Genomic DNA, 24,247 nt, shown 5'->3' with positions numbered 1-24,247 from the left:
GCTCTCATTTGTGACGATAAAAAGGCAAATTGGGGTTTCCGGAGATGTGGCAATTTCAGGCATCAGCGCTCGTCACCTTTAACAGAACCCGCCTTATCGCTCTTTCTGGCACCGTAAATGTAATTATGAGTAACGTCTCATCCTCCGGGGCATTTAGAGTTCAGATTATGCACTGTGATCCCTGAATCTTCAAGTAGGACCTTATTACTCCTGCGAAAACTTTCATTTATTTTATTACAGCTGCTAACCAGTAGCAAACGAGGCATCTGTGTACAATTTAATTCCACACAAAGGGTAGTCCTCACATACTGGAAATTGAGATGTAGAGCTTCACAGCGATAAAATCCCCCCTGAACTCTAGGAAGGGGGGACGGAGGGAGGGAGGAAGGGAAAGAGGGAGGGAAGAAGGGAAAGAGGGAGGGAGGGAGGGAAGAGGGAGAGAGAGAAACAAGCTAAATCCCGAATTCCAAGGGTCTTAATGGATTTCGAAACTGGTTGCCAGGAGACGTGAAGGACCCAAGGTTTACTATTACTGCTCGCTATGCCCCGTGTCTGGGGAACACTGGCCAACGGCGATATGATTCCGCACACTGTGTAACGTGGGCTTAGTCGGAAAGGCTGGGGTTTCAGTGGCACCGGGTGTGAACGCCTCTCCCCTAACAGGCGCTGCCCGTTCGCGCCAAGGGTCACGGGCAGGGTAGTCAGTGCATTTATGTTCGAGCGAGTATCGCAGCCTCTCAGTGGCCTTTGGATCAGAGCTCTCAACTTCCAGTTTGTCATTCAAGAGCACTGACAAACCGTGTAAGGGAGAGCCCCCAAACTAGGCAGCAGTACCAGAAAAGCCAATGTTACCTCTCTTGCTAATGCTCAAAGCACCCCTTACATTTTTCCATTGAACAGAAATTTTTCCATTGAGCAGGATTTTTTTATTGAGGTATAGTTGACATATGACATTATGTTAGTCTCGGATACAACACAATGATATGATATTTGTATATATTGTGAAATGATCACCACCGCAAGTCTAGTTGACGTTTATCACCATAGAATTACAAAAACTTTTTTTCTTGTGATGAGAACTTACAGATCTGCTCTTAGCCACTTTCAGATATGCAATACTGCGTTATTAGCTATAGTCACCATGCTGTACGTTACATCCCCATGACGTCATTTTATAGAATTTAGGATTTTTGAAGAAAGTTTTTCAAATGAAAATAGCCACAAGATTATATGAAGACCTGCCAAGTCATATATGTATATGGATTTAACATTACCAGTTTTATTCACTTTCCATCAAATTAGATTTTCCCAGGCAACTGAAAGTGTGCATATCATGAAGTTCTCCAATCTTAGGGCAGGAAAAATTTTAGAAGTCACCTAGCCTAAGACCCTTCACTCTCTATGTGGAGAATCTAGGCCAAAGAATATAAATACCTCTTCATCCCCAGAGAATATTTTTACATGGAATTGGATTAGAAATAAATACTTATTGTACCATGTAAAAGAGTGTTGGGAACAAAGTTAAATTTCATTAAGGAGTAACATGCTTTATATCAAACTTTGATTTTATACGAAGCTGTTTTGAAAATATGCAGCATAGTAACACAATTACTAATAGATTATAGTATAACTTTTGCAGCGTCATAATCACAAAGATGAATCAAATCAAGAAGGTAGGAAAAAAGAAAAAATAGAAATAACTCATCCCTTGGACTCAATTTTTCAATAATTGTTCCCTTCAATTCTGTAAAACTTGAAATGGGGGAAAAAAGAAGCACTTTTTTTAACATTCAAAAGATTGCTAACCTTTTCACCGAGTGCATTCTTTCTGACTACAATTACTGAATGAAAACAAAAGGAAGTTACAGGGAAATGCTGCAAAATAAAATAAAATTAGCCAAATAAAAAGCAATGTTAGCCCTAAATGTGATATTACAGAAAACATCAATAATAGACTTTTTATAGGATTTAGAACTCTCATCGATATCCACAAATCATATTTTTTAACTTTGTTACTAAAATCAAGTGGCAAGTTTTCTATAAAGTATTCAGCTGTTTGCTTTCCATCTGTGAAATGAAATCATGTCTCTATGGCATTCCTTTTCCACCAGGGAAGACAACATTCTATAGGGAACCTCAACCGGTGATTCTTTGAAATGTGTTAGAAATGCTGTATCAGAAGGAAGTTTTCTCTACCAACTGTCACAGTCTGTGTGATCTCCCTCAGAATTCGCACAGCAATCTCTAAAGTGCCTTTCAAAGAGTATCTCCTCTCCCTTGTTAAGCCAGCCCTGAAGTCATATTGAAGAATAACCCTATGAAGCCTGTAGCCCACAAAGAAAGTGTCCTCTGGGGACAGAATTGTTGAAAACACACTTCCCCCTAGAGGCAGAAAAGATGAAAGAATATTACACATAATTCAAGAACATTTCTGTAATTCCATAAGTGTTGAGATTTTGTTTTTAACATATAGTTGATCTTTTAGAGGGAACCATCCATTCAAGACATGGGAGGAAAATCAATAAAGGGCAAAAAATTAAATTGAAACCTTGCCTCTAGGTTTTAGCTTTCCTTAGCAGGGACTCTGTTAATTGATCTCTTTTCTTCTTTTATACAAATCTACAATTTTTTGCCAGCACTGTAAGTAAAAGCAATTACATATTTTTTCTATTTAAACTTATGATTTACTTTCATCAGAAAATGCAGTTAAATGTGGCCTCGAGGGATTCTTTTGAAGATGCTGCTCTACCAGATTTATCTCCTTATGATCAGATCTGTTTCTGTATTACTGTCCTCCTAGGTTTCCATCAACCGCAATCTCTCTTCATGTCTTTGGAGATGTCCTGAGATAAAATGACATTAGAAACACTTCCGAAAAATGTAGAACTCATCTGTGATTTAACCTGAGTTGCTGGCATGAGGTTTTCTAGGATTTGCAAGCTACATCAAGCATTCTCACCGTTGATTTATAGACAAGTCATTTAATATAAATCATGAGATTCACAAAAACAAGTGTATGTGCCTCAACTTTATCCATAACACTTCTGACTCCATTTAATTTGTTTATTTAGTTGTACATGGCATTACTCCAAAAAGGACTTAAGAAGGTATGTAAAAATATAAAATGGAATTTTAGAGAATTTTTCTCAGGGCAAAATGCACAGCCATTGCATCCTACTCTCCTACTTTTTTTCTTAAGGTTTTACTAACAGTTGCAAGCCTCGGCAATGGTCTCCTCTCCCATCTGAGTTCCCACAGCATCCCTCGGGGTCGTGATCACACTCAATTTTATTTCCATTTACAAGGAAGCAGTCTGGATAGGGATCAAGTCCTCAGAGCGGTGTCCTGCGGGAACAGCATGCATCTGGAAGCCTCACAACATGTCCCGAGATTATCTCCTCACTTATTTGTCCTTCAGTTTCCTCGTTTCCCTCAGTTTTCTCCTTCTAACATGGAGATAACGGTCTTGCCCTGGTGCTGTAGAAGTAAGAGTCAGAAAAAAAAATATTGATAGACTCACAGTGCTTCATATACAGTAGGAAATTAATAAATGGCAGCTCTTGCTATTACATTCCCTTCAATGCCTGGTGAAGAGTACTATACCAAGTAAGTGTTCGATCAATGTTCCATAAATTCATTATGGAATGAGTGAATGAATGAATTTAAAACCCAAAACCAAGATGGTTTATGCATACCTTGTTTGGAAGTATCTATTGCCTGATCACAACAGTGGCTTTTTTGGAGGAAACTTTTTGGCAATCACTCTGATATTGGCCCTGGATTCCCAGACTCAGATATTTCCTGATAAGCTTGAGGCAGGAGCTTGTTCAGTGTTCTTTCCTCTGCATAGTGGGGCAAAGAGAACAAGAGCTCATGCGCATAGCTACCCTTCACAGCTTTAAGGCTCCTCCAGAAACTCAGGCTAAAGGGAGCAAGGGGAAATGGGGCAAATTAGAGAGCAGTTTTAAAAATGGAAGAAATAGAAGTGGCTGGTGCCTGCAAGGGGCCGGACCTTCAAGATAAAGGGGAGCAAATGCTGTATGGAAGCACGAAGAGGATTGTACTGGAAGGAATGTATTTAATTTATAGATCATGGATATTACCATAAGTAATGAGAAAAGAGTAGAATGTCCTAATGTATTAAAACCCAGGCTGTAAAATTGTCAGACCCAGGGCTGAATGCTCTTGTCCAATTCAAAAAACCTTTTTAAACATCTACAGTGTGTCAAGGACAATGGTGTTCTCTAGCTTAAACCTATTGCATCAGACATTCACTTGTTTTATTTGGGGATATGATTTGACCCAAGTTATATTTGAATCTATGTGATAGTCGCGTGTGCAAAGTTTAAGAGAAACATTATCAGGACAAAAATATATCAAATTTCATCTTATAAACATAACATTTTTTTAAAATCTTATAAAAATCATTTTCCTGATGTTATTACATCACAATATTGAGCAGTTTATACTCCAAATTAATCAGCATTAATCCACTAGAATGTAAACTCCATGAGGACTGGGATATTTTTTTTCTTTAATCCTGCATTCTCTCCTTCAAGAATGATGTAGTAGGCACTTGAAATTTCATTTCACCAATGATAAATCCAAAAAATGCAAGTTTCCTATAAAACAGAATTTAGAAGAGAAATAATAAAGCAGTGAAAGGAAAAAGATAATTCAAAGAGAAATTAGCTCATATATATTCATATACATAACTTCTAAAATAACTTTTTAAATATTCAGATATCATCACATTGGAGTTACGATTATGCAAATAATATCATAAGCCAAAGATCCTAAATACTAACTTCAAGAGATCTTAACACATTGACATACCAGCACCTCATCACTCATACCTAATTCTTGATTATTTCCTCGCTAAGAGAAAAATGCAGTATTCTAAAAAAAGAAAAAAGAAAAACTCAGTACATTATCTTTTGTAACGCTGTGAACAGGAATTAAAGATTATGAGGAAAATTTGTGTTACCACCGTGTACAATGTTGTGAGATACAGTTTTTTATTTCTTTCCAGCAAGTACATTCCAAGAGGTATTATATCTTGGAAAGCTGATACATGAGACTAAAATAGAATAGAATGCCATGAGGAAAACATCAGGAAAATGCTTGACATTTGCCCTCTCATATTTTTGGTGATCATGTTGTGACATCAAATTTCGCCCTGACACTAGTGGAGAAAACTGTTTCATCAAGTTAACATTGTTACTTTTCAGTTGTTGGTAATTCCTCTACATTAAATGCTCTTCTTTTCTCTTCATCCTTCCCACAAAAATATTCCCTTTTCAGCCTTTATGTGCTTTTTCCCTTTACTAACTGCCTGGGGAAAATAGTAAGAATTATTTTAACATAAACCCTGTTGCTTTGCAGACTTTTGGAAGTCTGGAGGTGAGATATGGAAATGACTTTCCACTTGGGCAAATTGTCATATTCAAGTGTATATAAGTGTACAAATTGTCTCAAATTGCAAGTCATTCATGTTCTAGTGAATCATTTGGGGGTTTTTGTTTAACCTCAGGTACAACTGTTTTAATTAACTATAGCCTCAATTCTTGGCACATTCATGATCAATCTGTACGGTTCTTGTCTTATTTTAAGTTCTCCCCTTCATTGCTCCCTTCATATTCCCTTCACTCTATAAGATCCTCTTTATGTGTTTAATACATGCTGTAGATAAGTCTATATTCTTAAAAAAGAGTGTGTCTTGTGCATACATGTGTTATTCTAATACAGAAACTGTATTATGCTACTTCTTATTTTCACAGACAGTGTCATGGATTGATCTTAACAAAACTATTAGGGGGAAAATCTACATCATTAGTTTCATTTTGTTTAGTTTTTAGAACTAGTCATCTCTTCATTGACGAATAATTGTCAAATATAATTATACGTATTTAATGTACAACGTGATGGTGTGATATACATTGTGGAGTAGTTACCAAGGTCAAGATGATTAGCACATGTATCACCTCATAGAGGTAACTCATTTGTGTGTGTGTGTGTGTGTGTGTGGTGAGAATGCTTAAAATCTACTCTCAGCAACTTCCAAGTGTACAATACCAGACTGTATATTTGATCCTCAGAACTTATTCTTCTTATAACTGAAAGTTGACACACTTTGACTCGCATCTCCTCAATGCCCCTCCTCCTAGCTCCTGGCAATCACTATTCTATTCACTGTTTCTCTATGGAATCAACTTTTTCTTTATTCCACTGATACCATACAGTGTATAGTAATTTTCTTTCTCTGGCCTTATTTCACTTAACATAAGGCCCTGAATTTTCATCCATGTTGTCGCAAATAGCAGGATTTCCTTTTTTTATGGCTGAATGATATTCCATTGCATATTCATTGTAATACATACATACATATACATATACATCACATTTTTCTTATTCATTCATCCATCGAAGGATATTTAGGTTGCTTCCATATCTTTGCTATTGTGAGTAATGCTGTGATGAACATGGTAATGCAGATATCTCTTTGAGATACTGATTTTATTTCCTTTGGATATATACCCGGAAGTGGCATTCCTGGATCATATGGAAGCTCTAGTTTTAATTTTTTAAGGAATCACCACACTGTTTTCCATAATGACTGTACCCATTTACATTCCCACCAAAAAGTGTATGCGTTCCCTTTTCTCCACATCCTCACCATTTGTTATCTCTTACCTTTTTGGTAAGAGTCATCCTAATAGGTATGAGGTGATAATCTCATTGTGGTTTTGATTTGCATTTCCTGATGATTAGTGATGTTGAGCAACTTTTCATATACGTATTGGCCAGTTGTATGTCTTCTTTGGAAAAAAAAATGTCTATTCAGGTCCTTTGTCCATTTTTTAATTGGATTATTTGCTTTTTCCTGTTAAATTGTATGAGTTCTTATATATCTTAAATATTAACCCCTTATCAGATATATTGTTTACAGGTATTTTCTCCCATTCCATAGGTTGCCTTTTCAATTTGTTGATTGCTTCCTTTGCTGTGTAGAAGCTCTTTAGTTTGATGTAGTTCCACTTGTTCATTTTAGCTTTTGTTGCTTGTGCTTTGGTGTCTTATCCAAGAATCATTGCCAAGACCAATGTCAAGGAGCTTTTTCCCTGTTTTCTTCTAGGAGTTTTATGGTTTCAGGTCTTACATTTAAGTCTTTAATCCATTTCAAGTCACTATTTGTGAGTGGTGTAAGATAGAGGTCCAATTTCATTCTTTTGCATGTGGATATCCAGTTTTCCCAACACCATGTATTGAAGAGACTCTCCATTCTTGGTGCCCTTGTCAAAGATTAGTTGACTGGGCTTCCCTGGTGGCACAGTGGTTAAGAATCTGCCTGCCAATGCAGGGGACATGGGTTCGTGCCCCTGTCCAGGAGGATCCCACATGCCGTGGAGCGGCTAGGCCCGTGAGCCACAACTACTGAGCCTGCACGTCTGGAGCCTGTGCTCCGCAATGGGAGAGGCGCAACAGTGAGAAGCCTGCGCGCCGCAATTAAAAAAAAAAAAAGATTAGTTGACCACATATGCATGGGTCTATTTCTAGGTTCTTAAATCTGATCCACTGATCTATATGCTTGCTTTTATGCCAGAACCATATTATTTTAATTACTATAGCTTTTTAATATAGTTTGAAATCAGGAAGTATAATGCCTCCAGCTTTGTTCTTCATTCTCAGGATTGTTTTGGCTATTAGGGGTCTTTTGTGGTTTCATACAATTTTAGGACAGTTTTTTCTATTTCTGTGAAAAATGCCATTGGAATTTTGATAGGCAGTGCATTATATCTATAGATTGCTTTGGGTAATATGGACATCTTAAGAACATTAATTCTTCTAATCCAAGAATATGGGATATCTTTTCCATTTATTTGTGTCTTCTTCCACTTCTTTCATCAATGTCATAGTTTTTAGTGTACTGGTCTTTCACCTCCTTGGCTATATTTATTCCTAAGTATTTTATTGTTTTTGATGCCATTGTAAATGGGATTGCTTTCTTAATTTCTCTTCAGATAGTTCATTGTTAGTGTAAAGAAACATAACTGATTTTTGTTTGTTGATTTTATATCCTGCAACTTTATCGAATTCATGTACAGTTCTAACAATTTTTCAGAGAGCCATTAGGGTTTGCTATATATAAGATCATGTCATCTGCAAACAGAGATAATTTTACTTCTTCCTTTCCTATTTGGATTCCTTTTCCTTTCCTTTTCCTTGTGAGAGTGGCCATCTGCTGCTCCTGATCTTAGGGGGGAAGTCTTTTTAACTTCACAATGTTGAGTATGATGCTAGCTGTGGACTTGTCATATATAGCCTTTATTATGTCACCACAGTGACAGTTTCAACCCTGGGGAAGACACAGCAGTGGGGACACAGCAGTGGGCAGCTGCATTAGCTGAGTTTGGTGCTGGTGAGGACTGCGGGGGTCCTCAGTAGCAAAGCCTGCAAACGTCCACAGCAATGAGGCTTGCTGGGTTTCTACTGCTGTCCCTTGCCCCTTGGGGTAAAATCCCTCCAAGGGTATCCCGCTCAGTGCCAAGCTGCTTTGGACTGGGGGATGGGTGACACAGGTAAAATGCTTCCTACTCTTTTCCATGTGGCCATCCTCCATTTTTGAGCCCTGCAGAGTTTCTACTACTTCTTCACTACAGTCCAGAGCTTTCTCAGAGCTGTTTTTATCAGTTTGTAGTTGCTCATTTATTGTTTTGTTGTTTTTGTTGAGCAGGCAAGCGTTGAGACCTCCTAGCCTGCCATGTTGCTGGCCTACATCATTACTTTTGAATGCCGCATAGTATTCTACCATATTTTACTTGTTCACTCCTCCAGTTTCTTTTTTTTTTTTTTTTTTTGGCCTCCCTGTGCAGCTAGCAGGATCTCAGTTACCTGACCAGGGATCGAACCCTGGCCACTGCAGTGACAGTGCCAAATCCCAGTCACTAGGCCACCAGGGAACTCCCATTCTCCTAGTTTTTGATACCTGTGTCCGTTCTCTGCTACCAGAAACTGCTCTGATGATGATTTTCATCTGTGTCCCCTTTTGCACTTATATTAGAGTTTCCCTGGGGTATATTTTGCTGCATCAACATGTATATGTGTTTTTACTTTACTTATTATGGTCAGATTACAACAGAATGGCAGCATCAATTTATACTCCCTCCAGCTCTACATGAGGGTTTCCTTTAGGAACTTCTTTACAGTAAAAATTCAGTATGTTTCCAGTGGCTATTTGGTATGTCTCCATTACCAAAGAGGAGGGCCAAACCAGTTTCCTCAGATCTTTCATAACTTCAGAGTCTGCTTTCTAGATGAAAAGAGAGTTTGAACAAAAGTCCTGGACCAGACATTTAATTGTCTGAATTAAGTCACCTACTTCTTCCTGTCTAAACACTGTGGCCAAAAGAATCACATGTGAGAATTGAATAATTGATTACCCTGAGTAAAATCCTAGCGTTCTTACCAAACGAGGGAGGAACGGATGCTGGGTGGCCAAAAACAACGCATGCTTACTGAAGAGAACATTCTTAAAACCATAGCCTTGTGGTTAGGGGATATGACCAACCCATAACCCTAACCCTAGCCATAACTTCTCTGAGCAATTTCCAATATGTCTCAGTTTTCTGTTTCTACATAAAGGATCACCTCAAAATATAATGGCTTGAAACAGCAACCATTTATTTACTCATGATTCTGCAAATGAGCTCAGCCGGTGGTTCTGGGATTTTTCTCATTTATGATTTCTCACGTGGCTACAATCATCTGGTAGTTTATTTAGGGCTGGAAGATCCAAGAGGGCCTCACTCACATGCCTGGAGATTAGCTGGGGCTGCTGGCTGTTAAGTCTCAGTTCTCATCCATGCAACCTCTCCAACAAGATGACCTAGCTTTCTTACACTTTCTTACAGGTGATCCAAGAATACAAGTCCCAGTACAAAAGCACATATCAAGTCTCTGGCTTGACATTTGCTGATGTCTCATTGGCCAGAGCATGTCACATGGCCAAGGCCAGCGTCAGTGTGGGAAGGCGATACAATACATAAGGGAGTGAGTACCAGATGCATGATTCATTGGCAGCCATTAAAATAAGAATCTACCATGCTAGAGGACAGAAAATTCCACAACATACTACCCTAAAATGGTGAGTTTTACTGAGAGTCCCCTAGGGAAGAGGTATGACTCCCTGGCCAAAAACTGAAACCAAGTAGGAGAAGCCCAGAGAAAAATTTGTCTCTTCTGGCTTGAGCCAGCCTGGGAGACTGAGGGAGCACTGAGGTGATGGGTTCTAAGATGAAAACTCCCCATGGCTTCTGGAGAGGAGCTCAAGGTACAGATAAAATACAGGCAATGTGGCTTTGGATTTTTCCCAGTTCTTTAAAGCTGAAGGACATCTACTGAATATAGCTTCTGAGCCATGGATGCCATCTATTGTCCATCCAATGTCCATTCTCCCCTTTGTTCTTAGAACCCCACTTTATTCAAGGAAACAATCTTCTCTGCTGATAAACTATTATTGATCATCCTCCCTTGGCACTTAGCATGGCCATGTGAAACGAAGTTTAGCTAATCAAATGTAACTACAAGTTACATTAGAAGTTGGGTAAAAATTTCAGGAAGGCTCTTTTTAAAGGGAGGGCATACACTAAGACGCTTGTTCCTTTCTATTCTTCCTTCCTGGTATATGTACATGATGGCTGGAGCTCCAGCAATCATATCAGACTATAAAATGACCTTGAAAATAGAGCCCTCATGTTAAGGATGGTGGAATAGAAAAATCAGTGTCTGAGTCCCCTATGATAGACCTGCAGGCTTCTTTTACAAGAGTGAATGAATGCATATTTTTATGCCATTCTTTGTTTGAGTTTTTGGTCAATATACATGAACCTAGTCCATCAAGGTAGGTTGAATAACTTGTATTATGTAAATTAGGCTGTTGTGGTTTCTTGAAACTTGGTATTTACTTTCCTTTTATTCTTTCCTGTTATACAGAAAAGTCCTTTGAAGACTTTTCTCACTAGTGGGTCTATAGAACCCTCAGATCCACTGTGAGATGGACCTGAGTCAGGACTCCATTTATTACCTGGTCTCCCATTTGCCCCCACTATAAAAGTGGTCCACAAAAATGTTTTGGTTCCCTGGATAGCAATGTTAAATTGTACCCCAGGTCCAACAGTCCTTGTAATGTTTGGGTTTTGCCTTTTCCCCAGTGATTGGTTATCTGCGTAAATACCATAGGTGTCCTTGGGAAAGGACTAGGGGGATTGTCACCATATACACTTGCCATGGTATTGCAGGGTCCTTCCTCCTGGAGATATGGCCTCTCCCTTAATTCAGGGGTTCTAGGTCTTAAAACAGCTCGGGGTCTGGAAACTGAGCAAAGGATCATGACTTTTGGGTCTGGCTGCATTCAGCCCTTTTATCATCCATCCTTGATTTCTCTTGTTGCATAAATTAAGCAATACCCTTATTGCCTGCCTTCTGTCTTGCTCCTAGGGAAGACATCTTCTGTTAACCAACCCTGAGCCTTCTTAGAGGTCAAACCCACTCACCCCATGCCCCTCTGATTTTGTAGCCTCGTTTCTTCTGATGATTAAAGACCAACAGGTCTTTATTATTTTAGAATCCTATTATCCCCTTGTTACCAGGAAGCTCAGTTCTATATCAACGTCTCCTATCATCAAGGACAAATACCAGTGAGCATTTCAGTGAATCTGGTGCCCTCTCACCAGAGCATTTGTTTAATACATTGATAAATAGACTATTCTCTGGGCCCTTTCCCAGAACATAATCAGCTAATGGGTTCGCTGACCTTAGATTGTATGTCTATTCTAGCATGCCCTCTTCTCTGAAACTTCTGATCTGTTTTTCACTGCCTACCACAGCAGCTCTGGAATTTCTATTTCCCTTGGTGTGAGCCTTCCCTTTCTTTTCAGGGTCATTGCCAATATTGTTAAATCATGTATCATGGAAGCGTGCTCCCATGATAAACTCCTTTATTATGTTCTAACTTCCCTTCATGCAACACCCTCAGGACCCAGTTCCATATCCATCCTCCCAGCAGCAGCTACCATGTTGGTAAGTTCTTGCACTTCCTTCCAGGTAGAGTTGCTATCCTTCCTTAGCAGGCCAGCACTTCCACAGATGAGTTTTATTGTGATTTGACCCTAATTATTGACCTGGTAGCCAGAATGTGAGATGGGTGTGGATCCCAAGGGGACTTCTTATTGTCTTGCGTGGCAGAGGCTTCCAAGTTGTTTTCAAGCAAGAAGGTGGGAGGAAGGTCCTTTAACAGGGAGTAATGGGCCCTTTCTGCAGCCCTAGGAAGTTCCGATTTCCCCATTTCATGTCATAGGCTACTACTCTTTCCCAGTCAGGGCCATGACCTTGGTGTCACAGACTTTCTAATGTTAAAAATTCAACCACCTCTGGAGCACTAGTATTCTTATATGCACTATGCCTGATCCCTTTGATTTTTAAGCGTCTGCTTATATGCTGCCCAAAAGGCCTTCTGACTTTCATACTTAACCTTTAATTAATAATTAATATCCCTCAGTTTTCATTGTCTTACTCTATTTGATTAATTTTCCTCAGGAATAGCCATCCAATTCCACAGTTCTTATAATAACTACTTCCACCAAACTTCTCAGACACCTGTGGTATTGCCCCTACCTCTGCATTCCTTTCCACAATCCACCCATAAATTCCTTTCCGTTGGTATCCCATCCCAGTACACCAACCGTGATAGTTTTAATGAATGCATCGCTACAAGCCTGGGGTGATCTGTGTTCCACTTGCCACCATTGATGCTGTCCCCAATGCCAGTCAGCTGGAAGATGATCCGGCTCCAAAATCTCATTGTAGGGTTGGCTTCCTCATACCACACCTGGCACCATCTCTCATAGATGTGGTTCTCTGGGAAACACACTCTAAGAGAAGATTTGTATGCAGGAAATTTACTGGTAAATGTTTTCATGATGAGAACATCTGTGGGAGAGTGAAACAGGAGAATTAGGCAGAGAGAGGAGTTGAGTTGCAATACAATCCCACCAAGAGTTCTGGAGCTAGGATGCCTAAGTTTGAAGCAAGGTATCCAGCTTCACCTTGAAGTCTGACCCCTACGAGATGCATGACCTTGGATGAAGTGGCTTTCTTCAGCTTATAAAGGCAATTCCTGGAGAGCAACTCAGCTGACAGTCCTCAGCTAGCAACATTCCCAGAAGCTGATGGAATGAGTGTGTCTCTGCCCTAAAACGGGGATCTGGAAAGCAGAGCACACATTCACCATAGCCGGGGAGACGCCGCAAGTGAAATGGTCTCTTCAATATCAACAGGAATGAATGAATCCAATGTGTTAGAGATGTTGGAGATCCAGAAGCAGTACTTAGCAATCCAAGGTAAAGTAGAAACACATGATTACTATTCTACAGGACTGGGACTAGGGCGAGGCAATCAAGACACACTGGACACAAAATTTAAGGAGACATTCACTCTCACGGTTGTGGCAGTGAAGGGCTTAGCACTCATGTTACCCCTGAGAGTGAGTGCCTCCTTAAATTTTGTATCCTAGGCACCTTGCTTGCCTTACCTTCCTCCCCTTCCTGCTCTTATAGACAGTAATGTCATCATTGTAATTAAAATGTTCTGATCCATGTGAAACTTTGGTGACTTTTAATTTATTATTTGGTCCCTGGAATAAAAATATAAAGTTAAACTGCTAAGGTCCTACTTGACTTGAATAAAAAACACAAAGTCCTAAGAGTAACAACACTTTGCCCAATTTTCAGTCCTGAATCCATTCACAGAGTTGGTGAAGAAAAGTCTGGGTTCCATTGAGGAAAGAAGGAACCTGAAGTAACACCACAAGTGGGTACTGTGACTCTTCTTCCGATTCTTCTCCAAAGGGACCTTTAGCTATTCATCAGTATAACCATGCACTAGGAAAAAAGGGAAATACCCAAAATTTTGGAAAACTATTGTTACACTGAATCAAGGGTAATTCTAACTCCCAGAGCTCCCAGATATCACTACAGTCTACCAATCACAGTAGAGATAATAAAGGACACATGATATGCTGACTTTTTCTTTAACTTTATCCACCTCACCAGAGGTCCAATGGGACTGTCATACTATCCATGATTACCAAAAATATAGATATCCTCAGCAACTCAAGAATACTTTCATTGCCTTCTAACCCATAGAGTAAGGACTATTTTAGTAGACAAGACCAAGTGGAAACTCAAGGATTTCCCCTCCTTTCCAAAATTGAAAACCAAAAGCAATTCTGCATTTCTGAGAAATTATCAAGATTGGGGGCATCATGAAATATTTTTTATATGTGAGGGAAGAAGATGATTCCTATCACATGTCCATTTATATGTCCAATTTGGCTGGAATGAAAAGAGTATAATCTTGGGAAAATGACAGTGAATTATTTGATGTTCAATCTCGTAGAGACAGCATTTGTAGTCATCTAAACAGATGTGGGCAAACCAAACAGCCCCCTCGAAACTGTTTTGCAACTACTGACTTAACAAGTTATTTCTCCAACCCAGGATTTAGAAAATTTGCCAATAAAGATGGTAAATATTTCAGACTTTGCTGGCCATATAGTATGTCTCAACTACTCCACTCTGTCCTTGTAGCATGAAAGCAGCCATAGAGAATCCATAAATGAATTCATATCACTGTGTTCCAATAAAACTTGATTTACAAGAACAGAAAGCTGTAATTTTCTGACACCAGCTCTAGCCTAATAAATTAAAAACCCCAGATCAAGTTTCTTTGACCTGGCAGGGAAAGCAGTATACTTTTATGACAGCACCTCAGGTGTATTTCAACTCACTAGCTTGAAACATAATTTTGCAGGGACCTTGACTGCCTTAATATCTCATAGGTCATCACACTGATCAAGTACTTTTGTAACATATTAAGTGTATCTGGAAACATAAAATGACAAATACTATTCAGACCATTTAAAATATATGTTTAGGTGAAGACAGAAGATAGAGCCCATGAAAATACATGTATTTGCACTGTAAAATAAAGGACAAATTTATGCATCTTATACTCCATACCCTTAAGAAAGAAAGATACATTTCACTTGCTGAGGCTTTTTGAATTTTGGAGGCACTGTATACTGTGTTTGGGTTTGCTACAGTGACCCAGCTAAACTGAAAGACTGCTAGCTTTAAGTGGGGACCAAAGTAAAAGCAAGCTCTCCAACAAGTCTAGACTGAAGTATAAGAAGTCTGCTACTTGTCATTATGATGTAGGAAATCCTTGAAGTGTCTGTTGAAGATGGAGATACTGTCTAGATACAAGCTTCACTAGAAGCATCACAATAGCTGGCCTTGCAGTTGGAGCAAGTAAATACTCTCCTGTGAGGAGCATTCCTCGGCTTGCTGCTGGACCCTGATGAAGACAGAATGTCTGACCATGGACCACCAAGTGACCATGTGTCCTGAGCTGTCCATCCTGAACTGAGTTTTATCTAACCCCTTCACATAAAGCCAAACATGCCCAGCAGTTCCCCACATCAAATGGAAGAAGTATGTATAAGTTCAAGCCCACCAGATACTGGAGGGTCATGGGGAAGATTTTTACTCTCTCTGAATAAATACTACTCATTCCATACTGATACTCCTTCCTTAATTTACACCTTTGGTCATAAGAAATGTATTCCAGCCAACTCACTGGTGAAGGGGAGAAAAACAAGCCTGGTTTAAGGATAATGCTGCAAAGTATATTAACATAAGCTAGAAGCAGACTCTGAAGTTACAGCCCCCATCTCACCCACCTGCAAGTGGCCTCGAAGAGACAGTGGAAAAGATTTTACCTGTCTACTTTACCTTGAAGGAGATATGGCCTGAGTAAGAATATTTGATTTATGTATGTGGGAGAGACTGTTAATTGCCTTTCAAGATCCACTGTCCCCTTCAGTCTTGGTGATTTTAGCTAGGCACATTGCTTGATGTAGACATGTGATTAATGATGAGATGTAAGCAGTAATGTCATGTGTCATTTCCAGAGAGGCTTATGAAAGAAATCAGAGTTTGCTATCCGCCCCCTTCCTCCTTTCTCCAGTTAGAAGGAAACATGATGTTTAGAGCTCAAGAAGCTATCTTGGATCAAGGGATGAGGATCACACCTAAAGAAGAAGAGGTAGTGATAGCCCTGAATGGTACAGCTGAAGACTTCTCTAGGTTATAAACTTCTTTCTTGTTTAAGCCACTACATTGAGTTTTTCTGTGATATGCAGATGAACTTAATCCAAATTCACATGATGGAAAAAGATTAATGGAATGACTCCATGGTCAGAGCTCTGGTCGGAAGAAGATTTGAAGATTGCAGACAAAGAGATGTAGGGATAAGGTATGTTGATAGACATTTTGAATGGGCCTAGAGTGTGAGAATATTTGTGTTCCATGTCAATGCTCAGCAGAAATTTCCTACCCTGGAGGAGGGTCTTAGTTATTCAGGTGGGAAAGATGACCTTGTCTAGCAACTTCCTTCCCCAGCCACTCCATTGCTGTTCAAAGGACTCATAAACAAACTATCCATGCTGTCAGGAGCAGAGGTTATACATCACCTCCACAAAATAGACTTTGCCTTAGCAAAACTGGCTTAGCTACTGCTACTATGAGTACCCAGTTTGACAACAGCAGGGAACAACCCTGAGATAACCATTCTCTGGGTGAAACATCCACCTCTCTGAAGGGAAGCTAACTACACTGAATCCCTTCCTCTGGGTCGCAATGTAATATTTTCACTGAAATGTATACTTATTCTGTATTTGGATTGATTTCCTTATCACAATGCTTCTGCCAGCTCCATCATCTATGGAGTTACTGTCATGGTATCCCACACACCATTACTTATGACGAAGGAATTAACTTTACAATGAAAAAAGGTAGGTAATAATCTCATTCCCATGAGATCTGCAGGTTTTATCACATACTCGCTATCTGTCAGAAGCAGCTAGTTTTAAACAACATAGGAAAAACCTATTTAAGGTTCAATCAAAATACGTTGCTGTTGCTTCCACAGCCAGAATACATAGCTCTAGGAATGAAGGGACAGGAATGGGATTGTCACATGTCATTATTACTCCTAATGACCCACTTTCAAATTTTATGCTGCCATCTCTGTGACTCTGGGTTCTGCTGGTTTTGAACCCAGGAAGGAATGATTTCACAATTGACAATGGCTACTTGGAAACTGTGTACCAATGAGTAAATAAGCAAAATATAGGATGAGTCCTAAGTTGGTCTTACATTGTCTAGAAGGGTTAATCCTAACTATTAAGGGGAACTAGGTGTGCCAAAACACAGAAATATGAATGGAATTAAAGGGCTCCCATGAGGTCCTCCTCGCATGAAAACACCAGTGATAAGCAGACAGCGCTGACTACCAGAACCCTCAGAACACAGGCAGCATATCTGAGCCAAGGAATCAGACTCCACTGGATTAAAGGTTTGGGGGTCAATTCATCAGGTGAAGAGCAGTAACAAGCTGAGATACCGGCTGAAGTCAAAGGATCCACGGCATGGCAGAGTCCCTAAACCCAATGATAGCCTCCTGATGTGGTGCAGGTTTGAGGGTTCTGATCTCTACTCTTGTTTCCACCCTCATTCTATCCCGCGTATGTTTGTATATTTTACCTACTTTCTCTTTTTCTCTCTGTTTGCTCCACTGTCACATTGATAACTTTACAATGTGGTCCATCAGCTGTGGAATATTGAGATGAGATCATCACAGAATTAGAGAAATAATGGACCCTATCGAAAATTCCTGATCCAGAGTCTGGTTACTATAACCAGTGTGATTTGAGTTGCTCTTCCTCAGGAGAAAGAGTGAGTGCCTTTTTAGGCACATGAGGAATAACTTATCATGTGAGGTGATTTTCTTGTTTGGCTGTGAGGTATGGGGATACTCTTGAGGGTGAAAATCGAGAGGCCAAAGTGATGGCTGCAATGAATATTCGTCAGGCTTTTCTTCCCTTAGCCTCCCCAACCTTCACCCCTTCTGATTTTAGGGTGATATGGGTGGGGTTCGGCGCTCTGCCTCCTGCTGTGGAAATCAGGTCATTTTTCATTTATTACAAAATGTAAGTCCATGCATCTATTTTTCAGCATATATCAAAAGTGTTAGGTACTGCTAATAAATTAAGAGGAAAGGTCTCTACTACTGGGGGCTTCTATTTTAAGGCCTAAAGATGGGCTTTGAACAGTCATAGAACGAATCCCAAGTAAATTATTAACATGTCAAATTTTTAGAAGAATTCAGCCGGTCCCATCTTTCATTTCACAGATGAAGGAGAGCCTAGAAATTTCCGTGAATGGCCAGTGCCACCAAATAAAGCCAAGCCAAGAAGCAAGGCATCACGACTCTATCATCCCTCTGTAGGATACGTCTTATTGCGTTATCATACATTATTATTAAGAACTTTGGAGATTTTTGTTCTGAGCCTGAAGTGTGTGGAGGTGTTACTCGGTGACTGTTTAGTATTTGACCTAATTTTCTAAACTTTCTATATTCAGCCTTTTATCAAGTAAGTCCTTTTTTAAAATCTACACATCTTATTTTTCAGGAATAATGGTTTTAATTGGGTTATATTTCTATTTGGTTTATCCTCGTAATGAATCACTCATTCTTAAAAGTTCCTGTGTTTCCTAGTGTCATCATGAGTAGACACTCTTCTATTTCTCAACGGGAGTTATTTTTAAGCTGCCAGAGCCACAAAGATCAAACGGAAGCTTTGGCTGACACATCTTTTACATGACTAGTTACTGGACTTTGGGGAAAGATTCACACTGTGTAAAATTTGCATAGCCGTAGACATATTTTCGTCATAGAAAATCCAGGGGGCCTCTTGTTTCATTCAGCTATTCAAAGATGATGAAGCAAAGTAATAGATTGTTTTCTTCTTCCTTTGAACAAGGAAGAACCATGAAGACACAGTTAAAAAACAAGAAAAATAAAAAACAAATTGCAATATCCAAAAGGCATTCTGTATTATGGGAAAAACTCTGCCCACACAGTGTGCAGAGCCTCAGGGCTTGGGCAATCCTAAAACCTCAGGTGCACACTGACCCTGCCTGGATGTTGCTATAAACTGGAAAAGTGCGCTGAGGATAGGCATAGAATTGGGACCCCAGGCAGCTTTGGAATGTTTATGGTTAAGAAGAGAAAGAAGGTGTTCTAAAATGTACCCGGGATTTGTTTTAATCAGGTATGGTGAAGTGACACTGCATTTGAAAGAAGAGTTTATTGCTTACATTTCCCAAGAGAAGGGGGCTTGACACACCACGCAGGACCACGTGGGGAAGCGCTGAAGTGGGTGGGTCAGGAGGCAGAAGGGGAAAAGGAAGAAGTATGGCCAGAGACTTTTTTGTGATTTCTGAGGGAAGGAATGGGCAAGGCAGGGTTGGCAAGTTTGAACAAGCGTAGAATTGAATCATTTGAATAATTTGTAGGGCTATGGGCTCTTGGAGTGGTCTCCAGTTGTCCAGTATCTGATTTTGAGGGCAAGGAAATTGGTTTGGTGTGTGAGTTAAACAAAGGAGGTGGCCAGGGACAGGGTCTTCGGATGGGTTAGTGTGCATACGAAAGTTAAGCTCATGGAAAAGTTGTTTGCTTTCTCTAGGAAGCAGCTCATCCTGGAGGGGCCGTCTCTCCCAAGCCAGCAAGGGCGGCCAGAGATGTCAAAGCAGATAAAGATCATGATTAATACAAAATGCAACTATTAGGCAAGTTGTTCTTTGGTGGAGTTAACCAAAAACAAAATATCATGGTAGAACTGCTCTTGAATATTCATTAAGTCTTACGGAAAAAAAAAGAGGAAATCTATACAATCTCTGGATTTTATATGTGGTTCTGTCCCAAACATTGATCAATGCTGGTAGAATATATTACTGAACTAATAACCTAAATCACAGAAGTACAATTAAGTTCAGGAAGTTTTACATTATTGTAAGGATAGATGGACGCTTTGCCCTCCTCCTCTCCAATTTAGAATGTATATATGGATAGAGGCAGACATTGGAATGAGGCTGCCACCAACCAAGGAATGCCTGGAACCACCAGGGCTATAAAAGGCAAGGAAGGATCCTCTCCCTACAGCCTTCAGAGGGAGCACGGCCCTGTTGACACCTTGATTTTGGACTTCTAGCCTCCTGAACTGTGAGAGAATAAATTTCTGTTGTCTTAAGCCAAAACAAACAAAAAAACAAAATAAGAAACAGTACATATGTACATATTTCTTTCTGCATTAACATTTTTTATTTAAAGGTATATTACTTTTCCAATAGCAGTTTTCCTTCTTTTCTAGGCTGTGGTTTAGTTGAATAGAATAAAAATTAACATGTGTTTATCAGCAAAACCTATCAGAGTAGCTAGAAATTGAAAACAATCTAAATACCCAAAGCTAAGAGATTAAGTAAATGATGAGATATCCATACAATGAAACATGAAACAGGTATTTCAAATAATGTTGCTGAAGAACAATGAATATTTTCAATACACTTAATGAAAAATGTAAGTTACAAAATTCTGTGTTCTATGTGATCTGCTTTTCTGTAAAAAAAAGTATTTACATGCATTAAAAAAAAAGAGGCTGGGAGGATACAGAGAATGTGCACCAAGATGGGATCCACCATAGATATGGGCTGTGAGATTATAGTTGATTTATTTTCTTCTTTCTCCATATTTATATTCTTAAAATTTCTATAAGTATGTATTATTTTATAAAAATGAGAAAATAATGGGAAAAGATGAGACAATAAAAATATTTATTTTTATTTTATTATACTGGAGTTTCTTTTCCCAAAGAAATTTTCTCCTACTGCTGGTTCTGCTGGGTCACAAGGCTCCAGTGGCAGGGCAGCCAGGGTCAGCTGGGGTCAGACCCTAGACCTTCTGCAGAGCCATTTCTTATTCCAGGTCCCATTCAAAACTGTTGCCCTATGGGATATGCCTCCAAAATCCACAGAAGCTCACCAGTTCTTATTGGTGAGCAAGGCGTGGTGCAACAACACGTCTCTCACTGTAGAAAGAACATCCCCAAATACCCAGATCACTGGACTCTGGAAATTCACCAAGATGGCAAAGCCCTAATCTTTCTCAGTATTTATTTTTCATACCGGGACATGCAAAGGCATCAAAAGAATTTTCTACTTCTTGATCACCAAGTCCCATTAGCATAATTCCAACTACTATGGGAATATCAAAATGGCCACTATTTCTCCAAACTATACTGTGATAGCAAGAGAACTGACATATACGGGATGGGATATATATTCCAAACACCTTGGACAATACACCATGCTGCCGAACCATGGCTGAGTCTACCCAGCGCGTGAAATCTGGAATCCTGTAAGAATGCTCCAGTGTTAATCAATTCAGGCCAAAAGCGCCTTAAATGGTGTCTTATTTGGTCTAACACCTTTAGAATCCACTCTCATGTATGTTCCTCAGACTCTCGCCAAGCCTGATCAGTGACATCTTGTGACTCTGTATAAACTCTCTCTTCCAAGCCTGGCCTTTGTGCCTCTCAGTCAGGGCTCTGTTGGATTTTAACTCTTGTTACAGGCCTCAAGGCAATAAGTGGTAACATTAGTTTAGGAGGCAATCACCAGATGTTTCCATTTTAAAGGCTTTTAGCAGAGGAAGGCTTATTCCCTCGGAGACGGGTGAGGTTTTCTCTGCTGGCAAGGGAGTGGAAGGGAATTTACAGGTTCCAAGTTCTCAGCCTTGTCCTAATGTCTTCAAGCCATGGCTCCTGTCCCACTGGAGCCCCACGAGTGCCCTTACCCTAGGCTAAGAAGCCTAGCAATTTAAGAATTTAATTGACTTACAATTCTTCAGCCTTTACCCCTCAGCTGTATCAACCCTGAAGTTAGAAGGGATGGAGAATTCCTTCAAAGCTGTGTGGAGGGCTTCTGGTTCCCTATGAGTATTCTTAAGTCTATGATCATAGCTTTTCATTTCTCTCGTACTGTCTAGGGTTCTCAGAAGCCAAGTGACTCCACAGTCTTTACAAACACTACTGTCACTATAGCAACTAAGTCCCACGGCCACTTGATCTCCCCCCGCCTTTCCTGCCACCTGCACTTCACTCCTGGATACCACGCAGTGATGACTGGAATAGTCATGATGCCACTCCAGGCCACGAACTACCCACGGCCCATGCTCCCCGACCCCTGTCAAGGAAGTAATCTCTGTGCTCCTTGAACATACACACAACCCAATCCCAAAATCTGTTTCAAGGATCTGTTTTCTATGTATAAAGAGAACGAATATAAATTATAACTGGGTTTGTCCCTTAGTTCAATAATCCCACATAGAACGCCAGAATTAAACACAGATGGCAATTGTCTCCTCATTTTACACGGGCTGGATCATATTACATCATTTTTCAGTCTAAAATCTCTAATCTGTCATTCCCTGGCTAATGTCTCTTCTCTCTCCATGCTCACTCGACTATTAATTAAGCATTTCCTTGGGGGTACTTAATTCCTTGCTTTCTACCTGAAATAGAATATCAGTGTGCTGCTTCAAACAAAGTCAATGCTTTTTCCAAGAAGAATATGAGTGGATTTAATTTCTTTTATTATTTTTGCAGCCCCAGCATGTAGCTCAATTGTGGCCTCATAAAACGACCTCTTGTGATATCAAAATTATCGTAACAATAATCTTTATGTTTTGAATGTTTACTATATGGTTTATATACCTTGTCTCATTTAATCTTCACATCAATTCCATGTGGTATACACCATTTTAATCCCCCCATTTATCCATGAAGAAAACTGAGGCTTAGAGAGTTTAACATAAGTAACATCCTCAAGGTCACACAGCTGGTAAGTGAAAGAACCAGCTCTTGGACGCTAAAGCCACAAGCCTCCATGGCTTCTTTCAGTAGTGTTTATAGAATGAAGAGCCAAATGAGGAGCCCCAGTCAATGTTATCCATAGCATTTCCACGTTATTTTACTGACCCCGAACAAAATTTCCTGGAATTATCACTAACCCTTTATATCAGACTTCACTCTTACATCCCCATCAATGGTGGCTTGTTAAACAGAAACCAACTCTGGCTAAATTTACCAAAAATAAAGGGATTTGTTGAAAGGTCAGGTTAGTCCACAGAAGTTAAGCAGCAGCTGACCAGCAAATCTTGGAAAGGACAGAATCCAGGCGAAGGCAGGGAATAAGGTAACAGGAAGTAGTAGACAGACTCCACCATTGGGATGAATCAGCTTCAACTATTTTCAGTCCTTGTGTCACTCTGCTTCAAGCCTCAAATTCCAGGGAGAGTATGACTGACATCATCTGGATCCTCTGTCCAGCCCTACGCCAGGGGATGGGGGTGGAGGAAGGATGGGGCACTATGATTGGCAGCTCCACCAAGACTGCATTCCAGAAAGGAAAACAGAGGGGAAGTAACCAAAAGAAGGCTTCGCGGGTGCTAGGCAAGCAAGTGCAAAAGGTCTGCTGCAATGACTTTAACACATCCATGATCAGAGAGAAAGATTTATACTCTTGAAAATATAAAAAGAAATGCACATAGAGGCAATTGATAAAGAGTCCAAAACATTTAGAGCAGTGTTTCTCAAAAGGACCACTTTTTAAAAAATACATAAAAGATTATAAAACAAACACCCTCGTGGATCATCTAGTGTTGTCTTCAATTACCTTTTTACTGCAATGTTACTTAGATGTGTACCAATATAAAACCAGGGGTAAAAACCTTTGGATTTATAGCACTTATAAAATTATAAAGCCACAGCAAGGTTTAACACAACAAGCCACTCAATTCAAACAAAATGACAAAACCAATATAATTCAAATTACTTACCTAAGTTTAACCTGACAGGTGATATTTTTCTGAAACTGAGCTGCGACTCCCGACGTGAACATTGTACTGATGGCTATACTGCGGGCATCCTGGAGCTCAGCATTGCTATGCCACTGCGTGCCTTATGATGACTCAATTCCCCCAACATTTTTCCCTTCAATCCACTGGAAAACCTTGCGACAGCTGGGCCAGTTCATTACTTTGCCTTCGTTTGGTGTGAAAATATCTCTCCCTATCAGCCCATGATAATTAGAGTACTGCTACTTGCTGTTAATGAATTGAAAACCCAAATGCAAATAGAGGTGTAACAATTCTTGGCACTTCTCAGTTATGAGCTGTCACTCAGATGATCATAACTGAGTGCTGGTATGGAATTTTTGAGATACCTTAG

The 24,247-nt window shown here is 39.8% G+C and overlaps 2 long non-coding RNA genes across 3 annotated transcripts in view; both read right to left on the bottom strand.

The window, feature by feature from the left end:
• The window catches only part of LOC137221185 (uncharacterized), a 386,417-nt gene that overhangs the window by 70,614 nt on the left and 291,556 nt on the right, over positions 1–24,247 (bottom strand). The window lies entirely within an intron of this gene.
• Positions 912–24,108, bottom strand: LOC137221180 (uncharacterized). 2 transcript variants are annotated; one of them, XR_010941912.1, is made up of 3 exons: positions 23,857–24,108; positions 12,741–12,987; positions 912–4,622 (listed from the first exon to the last, which is right to left on the bottom strand). It is a non-coding gene; the product is annotated as an uncharacterized lncRNA (long non-coding RNA). The 2 variants fall into 2 exon arrangements; XR_010941911.1 differs by having other exon boundaries at positions 12,774–12,987; positions 23,857–24,096.

The sequence above is a fragment of the Pseudorca crassidens genome, chromosome 3, assembly GCF_039906515.1.
Source record: "Pseudorca crassidens isolate mPseCra1 chromosome 3, mPseCra1.hap1, whole genome shotgun sequence".
Lineage (NCBI taxonomy): Eukaryota > Metazoa > Chordata > Mammalia > Artiodactyla > Delphinidae > Pseudorca > Pseudorca crassidens.
The sequence above is the reverse complement of the archived record's forward strand: the minus strand, read 5'-3'. Positions and strand labels throughout refer to the sequence as shown.